The following is a 16,253-nucleotide window of genomic DNA, read 5'->3' as shown; positions in this document are numbered from 1 at the left end:
TTGATGTCAAAGGGATATTTGGCTAATGATGGTTTATGGATGATGGAGGCAAGAGAGGAATAACTCCTACTCCAAAGTATGTCTTTTTTTAATTTCAAATATTTTTTTTTGTTATTGCTAATCAAGTTCATTAGATGATTTAAGTTTCATCATTGAATTAGAAGAATAAATAATATGATGGAAAATCAATGAAAATGAAAATGCAATTAATTTATTAATTAAAAAAAGAATGAATTAAACAAGGCTGGTAACATTATAATCCTAAAGGACATAGACTCGATGGGAAACGAAATGAAATAGCTAGGGGAGGGACTCTCCGACTCAACCTAGATAACTAACGCTAACCGAATAAGCCCCTGTATCATTTAGGTACTACCCAAGGGTTGCCGTTGTTGCTCACTTTTGCTCCAGGCTGAATTGGCAATTAATCTACCATCTTCAACCATATCCTGCAGATGATGCTTCTAAGTCCAGATGTCATATGCCCATGTCCTTGATGATACTTGCAGTGGGCATTACGATTCCATTTACAGGATCTCTTCTCAGGAGCAGGGTCTAGAATAGGGCCAAGAGGTTAAAGTGCTCCTTTTGTATGAAGCCTAGTGAAGGCTTCTTCTATGATCATGCCTAATGGAGTAAATGTCCTTTGAGGTCCTTGATAACCTCTCTTTTCAGTAGTTAGGGCATTGACGTTAGAGCTAGAAAAGTTGTTATTACTCTTCTTGAAAGAGTTGTTGTTGGAACCCATGTTCTTGTTTGCTTATACCTCTTCCTCAATCAGCAAGCCTACCTTATAGAGCTTCGTGAAAGACTTTATGGGTTAAAATTTAATATGATCCCCATACTTGGGCTGCAGGTTACGGATCACCAGTTATACTTGATCCTCTTGAGATGGCTTGATAGTCATTTGCAGCTTTTCGCTCCATCTATTAAGGAAGGTTACGAAGTCTTCGTTGGAGTTTTTTTTGGTTAACTCCAACTCATGCAGGCCGATAGAGAAGCTGAGTATTGTATATGTATTGTTTGTGGAACTCTTCTCTGATACAGTCTCAGTCATTCAGCTTGGTTTTAATTTGTTTAGTAATCTGAACCATTTGGATGGATGTGCATCCAAGGTCAAGGGAAAGACATAAGTAATCAGGTCCTTCCTATGCCCTTGAGAGCCATAGAGATGGAGAAAGCTCTCAAATGATCATTTAGACCTTCGACCCACTTGAATTTTGGGAGATCCCCCCAATGTTACCTTTTTAGGGAGCTTGTTCCTTAGTTTAGGATCAATTATGTCATGGCCATGAGCTTGACTCTCGAGTGTAGGAATTGACTGGATCAATTGCTCGAGTTTTTCGAACCTCAAATCTGTCTCGAACTTGATAGGAGGTGGTGGTGGTGGAGTGTCTTTATGCACTTCCTCTTCAGTTAGTTTCTCTCTCAGTATCTTAATCTCTTTGTCTAGTTCCTTTAGAAGAGAATTCATCAGTTGGAGTTGAGCCCTGATGGCACTGAGCTGGTCATTAGTGTCTCCCATCTCGGATGATGATTCAGAAGTTTCGAAAGTTCCGTCTGAAAATGTTAGGATGCTCTTAACGAGTTTGTTGCCTCTTGTTGGACATTCCAAAGTGTAGGCGTGGATTTTTAATTCCTTTATTTATTGTTAAGAATGTTTTATTTGAAATTCGTTTTAGTCGCCTACAATTCTTTAAAGGAAGAATCATAAAGATAATTGGATACTAAAAATGAAGGGACGTCTTAGGGACTTATCCAATGTAGATTTTTCCATCGTGACTCCATAGATGGTCAGGAACCAAAAATTGAATTTGGGGATGATGGTACAATACTGTCAGGAACTATATTGCCCATTGTTGGCCTCTACTAAATATCAATTCATTACAAATTTTATACAAAAGAATAATATAATAATGTTTTAAGCACCGTGAAATTAATTAATCTAGGTTGGTTCAGGAAACACATAAAAAAACTAGATTAATTAATTTCACGGTGCTTAAAACATTATTATATTATTTAGTGACAAGTTATTAAGCAATCATATTAAAGGTTCGTATTAGGTTGTTCAAATTATCTGACTTAATTAGAATAGTTTTTTAGGTCTTGTTTAACAATAAACTAGTTGTTGCACCGCGCGCCTACGCGCGCGGTACCCTAAAATAGCGTAATTGCAATATTCAAAGTGTGTTGGATTTAATTAGCAAGATGATCGTATTGTAACTGGTTTCAAACAACCTATATTCCACTCGTTGTTTGAGGTGTATTGGGCAAATCGCGAAAGTTAGGCGTACATTTATACTTTATTTATACAAAACAAAATACATGTCAATTTTAAATAGTTATCTAAACAAGAACTTGTTGCTGACTTCTAGGTATTCCACATGTCTTTGAAGTTATTTTAAAATGGAGCCTTTGCTTACTCCCAGAAGATGGATATAAGTTTCCACTGCAGGACCATATTCTGAAAATTGATGAAGTCGGTGTGATTTCGATATAAAAGCTTGTTGCCATCAATTCATTGAAGATCGTGGTTAAAGCCTAGCAAATAAATGTAAATGTATAAAAACTTAGAATTTATGGGTTATTTGAAATCAGTATGGGAACATTTGTTAAGCCAGAATAAATGTAAAATTTCAAGATGTTTACTTCGGCAGACAAATTACTAATATGTTCGGATGCCATTTTGAAAAGAGCTTCACATTCAGTGAAGGCATCAACAAACATTGAACCATTAGCATCGGACATTTTGATTTCGAAACGAAGTCTAGGAATAAAGAGAGTGTGTCATTTTTGTTCTTCCTTTTTAAACAACTATGATTAGTTATTTAAGGAATTGCATACCTTGGCACATATAAACTTTATTTTAAATAATTTGAACAACTATATGGCACATTGCTTGTGAAGGAAACACGTTTGCCGTAAGTAGTGTATCCAATATATGTAAGCAAATATGAATATGTTGGTGCAAGTATGTGAACTCTTAACCAGTAAATTTCGCCTAAAACTGTATTTGAGCCTGTTAGCGTATAATACAGATGTTAGTAAGAATTTAGGGGGAGGGTATATGGTTAAAGACTATAGTTTAGTGGTGGTTTAATTAGTTTGTAAATAAGTAAAGCTTACACTACTACTGAAGCAAGTATATTAATTCCTTACATTGCTAATACAACCTATGAATTCCATTTGCAAAAGGAGATGCTTAAAAATTACAAACGGTGGATGATGCATAGATAGTTATTGATTAGTAACATGGCGTGAAATATGCAAGTAAATTTAAAAGGTTAGTTCATAAGCTTAGTGTAACTTACAAATTTTTGGGAGGATTTTCTGCATAGCTAAACTGCAACAACAAACAATATGGCTAAAGCTATGTAAAATGGAAGAGAAAGGAGGAGAAATAACATTTTACAAAGAATTTACAACGGTTGTTATATGTAAAATCAGGAAGGAACGACAGGAGGTTGAGAGGAAAAGACAATTGAGATTGGTGACTGTTTGTTAAGAGAGTTTACTTTATGCCCATAAGGTGTCCTTATTATCAAGACTATTAAGCATTTGATTATATGATTTTGATGTTAATCATTTGCTATAAAAGAGGTAAATTAGCTCGGCCCTTTTATGGCATATATTAGCACGCAGACCCCTTTCTTCTATATTTTCATTTAGTAGTGGAAAAGTTTACTGGTATTATTTACAACAGTCGTATGTGTAGTGCATCAGAATACATTGTACAATGAAACTATTAGAAAAAAGATCACCGACATCAAATAATAATGCTTTGTACAATTGGCCTCTGATTTTGAAACAATGGATAATGTAGTTAATAGTAGTAAATTAGGTAATTGTTAAAATTAGCTCACCTGGATGACTCAATACTTTTAAGCTACTATTTTAATCGACAAAGTGATTTAAGGCTCCATTATCATACTTTAAATGATAAATTTTTTTAGTTACAAAAGTATCATACTCTCCTAATTGGTCTCTATCAATATTATTTTCTAAAATTTTATCTAAAAATGCTCTTTTTCTCCTCCCTCCTCACCCGCATCACCTTCTCGTTCTTCTTCCTGCCCTGTTTTACCTACCACTCCCTTTCTAAGATCTTGGAAATTTTAAAAAGTCTGTTCCTATTTATACTCCATGAAAGGGCTTTTAAAAATGCACTCTATCTCTTTCTTCTTCCCCTCAACCTCACATCATCTTCTCTCTTGCTCGTATGTCATGGTTTCATAAGCTTGATTGACATTGGAGGTCTCAACTACGAGCGAACATTTTTTAGAGGTCCTAACTATGAATTATCCTGCGGAGATAGTTTTTACAAAAGAGTGTCATATTAGGCAGCTCTGGACAAAAAAGAAATCCACAAAACTATGTGTAAAAATCAATAACTTCACATCACATTGAAAGCTAGAAAATAAATCAATCAATAACTTCACATGTGATTGATTTGCCTATTAGTATACCTGGAGAGATCTTAAGGTATACCAAGTTGTTAGAAATTCGCCTTTGAAGGTAAGAGGCTGTGTATTTCCAATCTGACTTAATAGAATTCAATTTGGGAGGCCTAGATGTGATTCTTCGGATGAACTGGTTAAGTCTTTACAAGGCTAATATCATTTGTCAGATTCAAAAGGTAGTATTAAGAAACCCTTTGGGAAAATTGACCTCCTATAGACGTTTTGGGAAACCCAAGAAGTTCGGAGTTATCTCTGCTATGCAAGTAAGAATGTTGATGAGAAAGGGATGTGAGTTATTCTTCTGTAGTGTGCAGGATGTGAGTAAGGAAGTTGAAGTGAAACTTGAGGATGTCCCAATTGTGAACGAGTTTATGGATGTGTTTCCACATGAGATTTCAGGTACGCCACCTGCTAGAGCTGTTGAGTTCACCATAGACTTAGTTCCTGGATCTGCACCTATATCTAAGGCACCATATAGAATAACACCTCATGAGATGAGTGAGCTGAAAATGCAATTGCAAGAACTACTAGATAAAGGCTATATTGTGAAGAAAAAGGATGGTAACATGAGGCTATGTATTGATTATAGGGAGTTGAATAATGTAACCATCAAAAACAAATATCTTTTGCCTAGAATAGACGACCTATTCGACCAGTTGAATGGAGCGAGTGTGTTCTTAAAGATTGACTTATGTTTAGGGTATCACCAATTGAGGATAGCTGATAATGATGTACCTAAGACTGCCTTTAGAACATGTTATGGTCACTATGAGTTCACTATGATGCCATTTAGGTTAACCAATGCTCCTGCTATATTTATGGACTTAATGAATAGGATTTTCCATGAGGTTTTAGATAAGTTTGTGGTAGTTTTCATTAATGACATACTGATATATTCGAGGAATGAGGCTGAGCATGATGAACACTTGAGGATCATTTTGGAGACATTGAGGAAAAACCAATTGTATGCCAAGTTCTCTAAGTGTGAGTTACGTTTGGAGAAAGTAGCGTTCTTGGGTCACTATGTGTCTAAGGAAGGAGTCTCAGTAGATCCTGCTAAGATTGAAGTTGTGAGTGAGTGGCCAACTTCAAAGAACGTGGCAGATATCAAAAGTTTCCTAGGTCTAGCTGGCTATTATAGGAGATTTGTGAGAGATTTCTCGAAGATAGCAAGACCTATGACTAACTTGATGAAAAAGGAGTCAAAAATTGAATGGAGTGAAAAGTGTGAAGAAGCCTTTCAGATCTTGAAAGAGCGTTTAATCTCTGCACCTGCTTTGACCCTGCATGATGGGAATGAGGGATTTGAGGTATATAGTGATGCTTCGAAGAATGGTTTGGGATGTGTGTTACAACACAGAATGGGAAGGTAATTGCGTATGTGTCGCATCAATTGAAACCTTATGAGGATAATTACCCTACCCATAACCTAGAGTTAGTTGCCATAGTGTGTGTACTGAAAATTTGGAGACATTACCTCTATGGAGCGAATTGTAAGATATTCACAGACCATAAGAGCTTGAAGTACATTGTCACCCAAAAAGACCTGAATATGAGGCGAAGAAGATGGCTAGAGTTGATTAAGGATTATGACCTAGACATCCAGAATCATGATAGGAAAGTAAATGTGGTTACTGATGCCTTGAGTAGAAAATCGAGTCATAGCTTGAGTGCCTTGATAGTCCCTGAGGAGTTGTGCCGAGATATACAAAGGCTGAGTCTAGAATTCTTAAATCACGGGGAAGGTAAGGCAAGACTTAGCGCTTTATCTTTGGATTTGTTAGTTTTCAATGAGATCAAAGAGGGCCAAGTTGGGGATGAGCACCTAGATAAGATCAAGGATAAAATGAAGCAAGGTAACGAAGCTGACTTTAAGATTCATGATGATGGGAGTTTAAGGTTTAAAGGGAGGTGGTGTATTCCACATAAATGTAATGACCTTAAGAGACGCCTTATAAATTAGGGGCATAATACCCCATATTCTGTGCACCCTGGGGGCAATAAGTTATATAAGGACCTTAAGGGTATCTATTGGTGGCCAAATATGAAGCGAGAGGTAGCTGAGTATGTGTCTAAGTGCCTAACCTGTCAGAAGGTGAAGATAGATCATAAGAGACCCATGGTGAAGGTTCAATCCTTAGAAGTTCCTTGAGGGAAGTGGGATTCTATTTCTATGGACTTTGTGACTGTCTTACCTAAAACGAGGAGTGGAAATGACACTATTTGGGTTATTGTGGATAGATTGACCAAATCCGCTGTGTTTATACCCAGTAAGGAGTACATGGAAAAAGAAGCAACTTGCTAAGACATACATTAGGCATGTGGTGAGACTACATGGAGTTCCAAAGGATATCATCTCTAACTATGACTCTAGGTTTCTTTCGAAATTTTGGAAAAAGGTCCAATTAAATCTTGGGACAATATTGAAAATGAGTATAGCCTTTCACTCTGCGCCTGATGGTCAGACTGAGAGGACTAACTAGACTATGGAGGATATGTTGAGAGGGATATGTTGAGAGCATGTGCGATCGACTTTCAAGGTAGTTGGGAGGACCAATTAGACCTGATGGAGTTTTCCTATGACAATAGTTATCATGCGAGCATTAAGATGGCACCTTTTGAGGCATTATATGGACGGGTGTGTAGAACCCCCATTTGTTGGAATGACTTTAGTGAAAATATATTCTTGGGGACATATTTTATTGAGGAAATCGTTAAGAATGTTAGGCTGATTTAGGCTAGAATTCAGGCTGCACAAGATATGTAGAAGAGTTATGCTAACTTGAAACGACACGAGGATGAGTTTGCCATAAATGATAAGGTGTTCTTGAAAGTATCACCCACTAAGGATGTCATGAGATTTGGGAAAAATGGCAAGTTAAGTGCTAAGTATGTAGGCCCATATGAAATTTTTTAGCGAATTGGGAAAGTAGCATATAGATTGGCATTGCCAATGGAGTTTGAGAAGATGCATGATGTGTTCCATATTTTCCAACTCAAACGCTATATCCCTGATGAGCATCATGTCCTAAAGCCTAAATGTATTCAGATCGATAATAGCCTCACATATGAGGAAAGACCTGTTAAGATTCTCGATAGGAAAGTGTGTAGTACACGCAATAAGGACGTCCACATGTACTTTGGTCTAACCACAAGTCTGAAGAGGCAACGTGGGAAGGCCGAAGATGAGATGAAAAAGAAGTATCCAGACTTATTCCTTGAGGTGAGTTACGAGGGCGTAACTCGTTTTCTTTAAGAGGGGTTGAATGCGATAGAATTTCGCGCTTTTATCCATTTTTATGGTATTTTTGCATATTTTAATGCTTAAGTTTGAGTTTTGCACATGTTTGTGCAAAGTTTAGTGTCCACTATGTGGCGCAGTCAAGTTATTTTGGGAATAGTGTAGAGTTTGCCTACTTCAGAGTTTTGAAATAGAGTTTTCTTAAAAGTTTTGATTTTCGTGCCCAAGTTTCGGGACGAAACTTCTTTTAAGAGGGGTAGACTGTAATCCCTCGTAATTTTATGAATTTTATAAATATATTTAAAGTATATTTATAAATGATTTTAATATTTTATGAGTCGAATTATTTTAATGTTTGACTATTTTGAGGAGTTAAAAGAGTTTTATAGTTTTATTTCTAATTAATTAAATATTTCATTAAGTGGAACTTTAATTATTACATAGTAGTATTTAAAGTATATTTAATTATTAAATTAAGCTCATGGGTTGAGGAGCTCAATTTGTAACCTTTTGAGCCTATTTGAAAGCCCAAATTCTACTAGGATTAGGGAAAGGGAACCTATAAATACTTCATTAAACCTCCCATGATTCATATTTTCAGATTTGGTTTTTGTTTTTCACTAATTCTTCTTTCCTCTTTCCCTCCCTTCACTCCATTTTTCCTTCTTTAGCTTCACTCGACTTTTGCTCGGTTTCTCACTCGTTTTTTCCTCTCACCCGAATCTGATTGTCCAAATTTATCATAGTTTCCTTTATTTTTAGCCAAAAATTCCTTTTGGGAAATTGTATATATATCTCGAAAAGTTATTAAACATAGGCTCAAGAATCACTCGATTCCGATAATTATTCTATCAGTTATGACCTCTGCAAGTTTCACAATTTTGCTGCCATATTTCACTCGCGATTTCGGTATTTCAATCTTTTTGCTCCCTTTTTCCTTTTGACTCTTTTCCTCATTTTCTTATATATTGATTTAATATTTCTAAGTATTATTTTGTTAAATTATTGTTTAAAGATTGTATCTTTAATTATTTCAGATTATATGTTTCATATTATTGTGCAAAAAAAATTCTAATTTAATATTTTATGTTCAAGGTGAGATTTAAATATTAAAGTCTTGATTTTGGACGTTTAAAAAGCCTATTTTAGTAGTACCATATTTTAGGGTTTGAAATATTTAATCTTTGGTGTCAAAAGAATTTTAGAAAAAATGTTTTGACACATTTTTAAATGAAATTTTATTGCTGTAAATTTATTGGCATATTGATATACCAATGTTTTGTATTTTGTTAGGCGGAGATTATTCCCTAAGCAACTTTCAGAGTAGAAAAGTGGCCTCTCAATTTGTCTACACAAGGTACGTACATACCTATGTGTTATGTGATCTAGTATCATGATTTAAGAAGGAAAAAGTTGTAGTATCATGTATAAGAACTTTATAAGTTCATATGTGATTTCTAGTATGATTGGATTTTACATGTTTTATGCCTGTATGCAAGTATGTTAATCATGAGATTTATTATGAGTTAAAGATTGTCATATTTGTATGGAATTATTGCTGGAAGCATGTGGATGGGAACTTTATTTATTAATTCACATGGGGGAACTAATATATTTTTGAGATGGAATCATGTTTATTCATGTGTTCCCTTACAAGTATTATTTTCACTACTTTATAAGGACTATGGGCCTTATCTGGTAAGTTGACAAGTTATGCCTTTGAAAGGTAAGATTGATTGTTGGCTAGGTTCAACAAAATAAGAAAGATTGAGATTAAAGAAAGTAATCTTGGATTGTAAGTTGTGTGATCACTTATTAAATCCTAAGATAAAAGAAGTTTAGTTGTGAATGTTTGATTTATTATTTCTATGTTACTTGTGTGTGTGTCATAACAATTAATAAGTTGTAAATAACGTATAGTGTAACGAGGATAGTTATAGACTTTAGACTGGTGCACTTTAGGAGTTGGAGTACATGGTGGTAGCCCATGGCTTTTTCTGGGAGATGGATTGATCACCATCCCTATTATTTTTCAAAGGTTCCTCGATATCGCAGGTCATTCTGAAATACGAAGTAGCGCCCGTATTTCGTCTTCCTAGGTGAAGACATTAGTAGATAAGACAACTCAAGTCCAATAACTATTCCATTAAAGTAATAATAAGATGTTTAAATTTTAGTTCAGTAGAAGTTATCGGCAGAATGTTATATTGTTATTTATTCCTGCATGTTATTTATTAGTATCATGTTTGGAATATTTATGTATTACTATGTAGTACTCAGCTTTGCTGATTACTTGCTTTGTTTATGATTGTTGATCATGGCTTTGCCTTATTAATCCTGTGATGATCCATTTTGGTGAGCAGATTCTTTAGAGCATTGACATTTACAGGTTCGCAGATGTTGCATCATTGGGAATCTGGGAATGGAGAGCTTGTGTAATCTAGTATATTATATCTTCTGCATTAGTAGGAACATATTATAATAAGTTTGATTTGAGTAGAAATTTATAGAGTGTTTGGTTTTAAGTACTTATATATTTATTATTATAATTAAGTATGAAGTTTAGTCATATGTTTTCCACTGCAAAATTCTGAATAAGACGATACATTATCACACGGGCGATAATACTTCGGTAATTCTCTATGTTCTATATCGAAAAGGTATTTCTGAAAATAAAGAATTATCGAGGTGTTACATTTCTGGATGCACTTTTTCTTAGGTTAGACTCAACCTTAGATGATATGCATAAAAAGATTGATTTTTTGATTAACTTGGGTGTGTTTCATTTTTAGACAAAAAGACTCCTCGAATGATCGTGATTTTACGCGAATGCAAACGTAAAGAACACCGAATCAACCGCCACGGCGACTAAATCGACAAAAGCATGAGATGTACATGATGCATGTCACGCAGCATTATTGCGCGTGGCACACAGTTCGTGCATCTGGCTTGAGATTGGTGCGCCATGTGCAACTTAATGTGTTTGGCGCACTACTCCAAGACATGCTTTTTGGCGATTTAGGTGAGGTTTTGGCTAATTTTGAAATCTTTTTTAGATGCGATTTTAGACGCAATAACAACGACAAATTGATAAGTTAATAATAGGCGAAAAATCGCAATCACAAGCAAATGTCATTTAACATGGACGCAAAAGTTCTCAGCCTCAAGTCCAGTTCTATGTTTCAACTATGATCAGGGTTAAGTTAAGGCTGAAAAGGGTCCATGACTAAGAGATTGATTTCATGCTTCCTACGTACCTTTGCTAAAAAGGTGGCCACGTGTAAGACGCACTCCAGTTCTCGAGTCAGGAACAAGAGAACAATGTCATGGTTTGGTAGGTTTGCTTATGACTTATATCCAACACTATCGCTCAGGAAGCTTATGGAAGGACAAAGCGCACAGCCCCCGGAGCCTCACGCATAGAACATGTGCTAATGAGGCAAGGAAGATTATCCTTATGGTGGCTTAAATAATAGCCATGCATATGCAAAACAATATGTTATAGTCGAACGAATAAAAAAGAGAATGAATCGTATTTTTTGAGTTTCACCCACTCATTTTTTTTAAAAAAAATTAATCCTCCGCAGTAGAGTCGCCAAATTATAGGCGTGTTTTTAAATAATTTTATTTTATCCTTTAAATCCAAAAGTCAATTTTATGGGATAAAATCTGATTTCAATTTTGAAAATGTCTTTGAAATTATTTATTTATTTCTCAAAATATTCAAAGGATGGGGTTCAGAATATTTTTATGGGCTCAAAATACAATTAATTATCAAGAATAATTAACTAGGCTTCCAAAAAGAGGATTTGGATCATTAAAATAAGTTTTTACACTTTAAAATAGTGTTAGGCCTGACTCTTTGGACTGATCTCCCCTTGTGTCGGGCCAAATAAAACCACAGTATGTTTCACCATTGGATCCTTAAAAGGGGGGACACGATTATTTGTATACACCCTCTTGTTTTAGAATGTATTCCTCCTCTAAATAAGGGAGGTAAGCCTTTTAGATTTTTCAATTTTACGGATGAGCATGAGGATTTTGAGAAGATTGTGATGGATTGATTAAGTGATTTGCATGGAGGTTATCATATGACTCAGATCTAGAGGAACCTCAAAAAGATGAAAGACAATTTTAAGAAGCTTTAAAAGCATGAGTTTGCTAATTTAGAAGCTAGAATTGCTCACATCAGGGAGCAACTTGATATTGTTTAGAAAAATATTGCTGCTAACATATGAAATGAAGATTTGTATAGTCAGGAAGCTGATTGCATCGGTAAATTGAAGATTTGTATAGTTAGGAAGCTGATTGCATCAGTAAATTGAACAAATTTCTTGCTATTGAAGAAAGTGCATACGGACAAAAATCTATAATACAATGTTTTCACCTGCGAGATAGTAATAGACATTTCTTCTTTCAAGCTAAGAAAGAAAGATTTGCTAAAAATAATATTGATGTTCTATAGAATTCCCAAGGCATCAAGCTTACTCAAATTTCTGATATTTAGAGTGAAGTCATAATTTTATACACAAGCTTGTTGGGGTCAGCTACTGCTTATTTACGTGGAGTTGATATTGCCTTAGTGAGATCAGGAGCTCAATTGAAGCCTGAAGTTTTCCATAATCTTGTCCAATATGTGACACACATAGATTTGATATGGCTTTAAGTTGTATTGATGATGAAAAAGCGCCTGGGATTGATAGTTTCAACAGCTACTTTTTCAAGAAAATTTGAAACATAATCAAGTACAAAGTTTATGCTGTTGTTAGGGACTTCTTTGATTTTGGTACTTTGCATGATGAAGTCAACTAGGGGTGTTCATAAAAATCTGACCCGGCCAGTTGACCCGCAAAAAATTAACCGGGTAGTTCTATAAATTTTCATTTTTCGTGGGCCGGGTACCGGACCCGAAAGAAGCGGGTCGGGTAGCGGGGCGCTTATATTAGTCAAACGGGTACCCGATTACCCGAGAAAATTGTTTATATACTTGGGGACTTTGTTGCATCGTTGGACTTGACCCATTTTCTACTATTCTCAAATCTCAAGTCCGAATTATCATTGATCTTACAATTACTCAGCGCCACATTCTCTCATTCTCTGTCAATTTTTTCTAAGAAGAAAATGGGTCACCCCAACATGTGGAATTCTCACCCTCACGCAATCATTCACAAGAATGGTTTGATGTGCTGCAGTCTGTAGGCATTGCTTCCTTGGTGTTGGTCACATTAGGATTTTCTCTCTCCTATTCCTTGGTGTTACTAATTAGCAAATAGTCATATAATTAAATCTAAAGTTGGGCATTCAAGGTCGTTCTTTTTCACAGAGAAGCAACAGTTCTTTTTCACAGAGAAACAACAGTTCTTTATGTTTTGGATTATTGATAATTGTTTTTTTAAGGGAGATTATTGATGATTGTTGGCAGTCGGTCTATTAAAGATTCTTGTAAAAAATTTATTGCGGGTACCTAATGACCCAACCCGAAATAATAAGGTACCCGAAAACGGGGTACCCGTTTTTCCGGGTCGGGTCATGGGTCGCCGTTTGTGCTACCCGCATGTCGGGGTAACTGAAAAGTCGGGTACCCGGTTATGAACACCCCTAAACTCAACTATACTCTAGTTGCCTTGATTTCTAAAGTTGCCCTGCAAAGTATTATACAAGCTCATTGCTAAAATTCTTACTATGAGAATGTAGAAAATTATGGGTTTGATTGTGGATCTAGTCCAAGGTGGTTTTGTTCCTAATAGGACTATCTCTGATAACATTTTGCTTGCTACTGAGCTCATTAAAGGTTATACCACCAAGCAAGTTAATCCTAGGTGTATGATCAAAATTTACTTAAGGATACGGTTCTATTGAATGGCCTTTCCTTAAGGTGATGCTTGCTAAGTTGGGTTTTCCTCCTAAATTTGTTTCATGGATCATGACATGTATCACTTATGTGTTCCTATTTTGTTCTTATCAATGGATTTCCTAGCCCTCATTTTAAAGCTTTGAAAGGTCTTAGACATGGAGATCTCTTCTCTCCCTTTCTTTTTGCTATTTGTATGGAATATATTTCAAGATGCTTAGGTAATTAACTTGAATAGCATTCCTAATTTCAACTTTCACCCTAGATGTGAAAGATCAGGTGTTACTCACCTTATGTTTTGCAGATTATATCTTGATGTTTGTTAGGATTGGTGCAACTTTAATTTAGTGTAGTTAATCTTTGAAGCTTTTCAAAAGTTATCTATTGCTTCTGGATTGGAAGCTATTTGGATAAGAGCACTATTTATTTCGCTGGAATTCATGTTGATGATGTGCAAGGCCTTCAAGAGATATTGCAAATTCCCACTGGTAGCTTCTCTTTCAAATATTCAGGAGTGCCTCTAATTGCTAGGAAATTATTCTATAATGCATGCAAGCCTCTTTTGGCTAAAGTTATTGCAAAATCAAGTCGTAGACTGCTAAGAAGCTCTCTTATGGAGGGAAAGCTCAACTAGTGGCTTATGTGCTTCAAAGAATTCAATTATACTGGTGTCAAATTTTCATTCTTCCTAAAAAAATTTCTGAAGAATATTCAGGCAGCTTGTAGAACTTATTTGTGGACTAGGCTTGATGTCATTTCTAGAAAGAATCTTATTGCTTAGGATACTTCGTGCAATAAGAAGGTTTGTGGTGGATTGAATTTTAAAGACATTATTTTGTGGAACAAAGTTGTAATAGCAAACACTTTTAGGCGTTGGCTAACAAGCAAGGTAAACTTTGGATAAGATGGCTTCATGCTTACTATATCGTCTGGTCCATGAATATCCCTTAGAGACGTTCATGAGCAATAAAGAAAATTCTTGAAGTTATGAGTGTAGTAAATGATGTTGTTAATTGCTCAGCAATTCATTTGCAATGATAAATTTTCCATTAAAAAGCTTTTTTGGCATTTGAGGGGAGGCACTCCAGGCTAGTCCAAAAGCACTATTTATCACTTGGATTATGCTCTATGGATGACTTACTACAAAAGTAAGATTAGCTCAGTGGGGGCTAGGGGAAAGTCAAACTTTTGTGCTATGTAATGGTGACAGAGAAACTCAGGAGCATCTCTTCTTCAAATGCAGTTATAGTAATGACGTTTGGACATTATGTCTTCAACATCTAGGGTTAGCGACATCAGTAAGCAAAGGGTAAATGAAATTGAAGTAATTGTAAAGCTTAGCACGAAGGTTGGAGAAAAAATTTAGCTCTACAATATGCTATTTGTAGAGTGTCTATCACCATTTGAATTCAGTGAAACATGAAGATTTTTGAACATAAAATTCTTACTCTCCGATAAGCTTTTTAAAACATGGTTTTTACTGTTACTTGTAGAGGCAATTAGACCTTAAACCAAAGGCTGCTTTTGTAATTGCTAGCGGTGCTTGATTTACTCTTCTTCTCGTAGTAGTTACTTGTTGTGTTTTATTTGAGATCAGGTGGTTGTTTTGGTTGTTTCTCTAAGCCTGTTCAGAGTTTAGTCTGCTGGATTTAAGACTGGTGATCTGTCTTTTCCTCAAACCTTCCTAGAAGGTGGGGGAATTTGATATTAATTAATAGGCTATTTTCCTTTGGTGATTTAGGTTGTACCATTTATTCTTTTAGGTTTTCAATATTAATTTTAAGTTGTAAAAAAAAGGTTCGCTAAATAAGGTAATTTAGAAGTTTCCATTTTTTTAAAATTTATTTTACAATAATGAATTTCTATCAATAATTTTTATCGATTTTAGTTTAGTAAATTTTTTAGGTGATATAAGCCGCGTATTTTTTTTACATTATGAATTAAGAGTCCAACTTTAATTCCCTAAAAAAAAAAGTCAATTTTAAGATTTTGTATCTTAAATAATAGATATTGGGCCCTGCAAGGAGGCTTTGTGCAATGAATATGATATTGGGCCCTTTATTAACTAATAGATTAAAAGTACAATTATATCTTAAAATTTTATTTTCATATTGTAAAATAAAAATGTTATCACACATTAACATCAATTTTTTGCAACAAAAACTATACATATATGATAAATAAGTCCAATACCAATAATGAAAATGTTGTATACAATAAGTCAATCAATTGTTAATATAAAAAATAGAATTTGGGGGCCCTAAACTTTTAAGGGTCCTTGCGGTCGCCTATGTTGCATATGCTCAATGCCAACCTCTTAATGTACAATAAAATATATATTTTTAAAGCATATGACACATTATATTTTCAAAATCTTGAATAGTTGCCCTATACTATCGAAAAGTCCTCTTTTTGTAAAATTCCTCCATTACCAAATACATGCAACATTTGTATTAATTTTATTCCAAAATCTCTCATGCCCCTGTTATTATATAAACATAACTAGTCTTATATTGCACGTGTTGCGTGCGCTGATATATGTAAAACACAGTTGGTAATAGAATAGCTTTAATAATTTATTTGTCACTCAAACAATGACATTTGTATAATAATTTAAATAATTAGCTAGTATTTGGCTTGGGCGATGCCCCCGGTAAGTTATAATATCAAATATATTATTATTCATAAATTTCGTAATTAA

Source organism: Beta vulgaris, chromosome 1 (assembly GCF_026745355.1).
Source record: "Beta vulgaris subsp. vulgaris cultivar EL10 chromosome 1, EL10.2, whole genome shotgun sequence".
NCBI lineage: Eukaryota > Viridiplantae > Streptophyta > Magnoliopsida > Caryophyllales > Amaranthaceae > Beta > Beta vulgaris.
The sequence above is the reverse complement of the archived record's forward strand: the minus strand, read 5'-3'. Positions refer to the sequence as shown.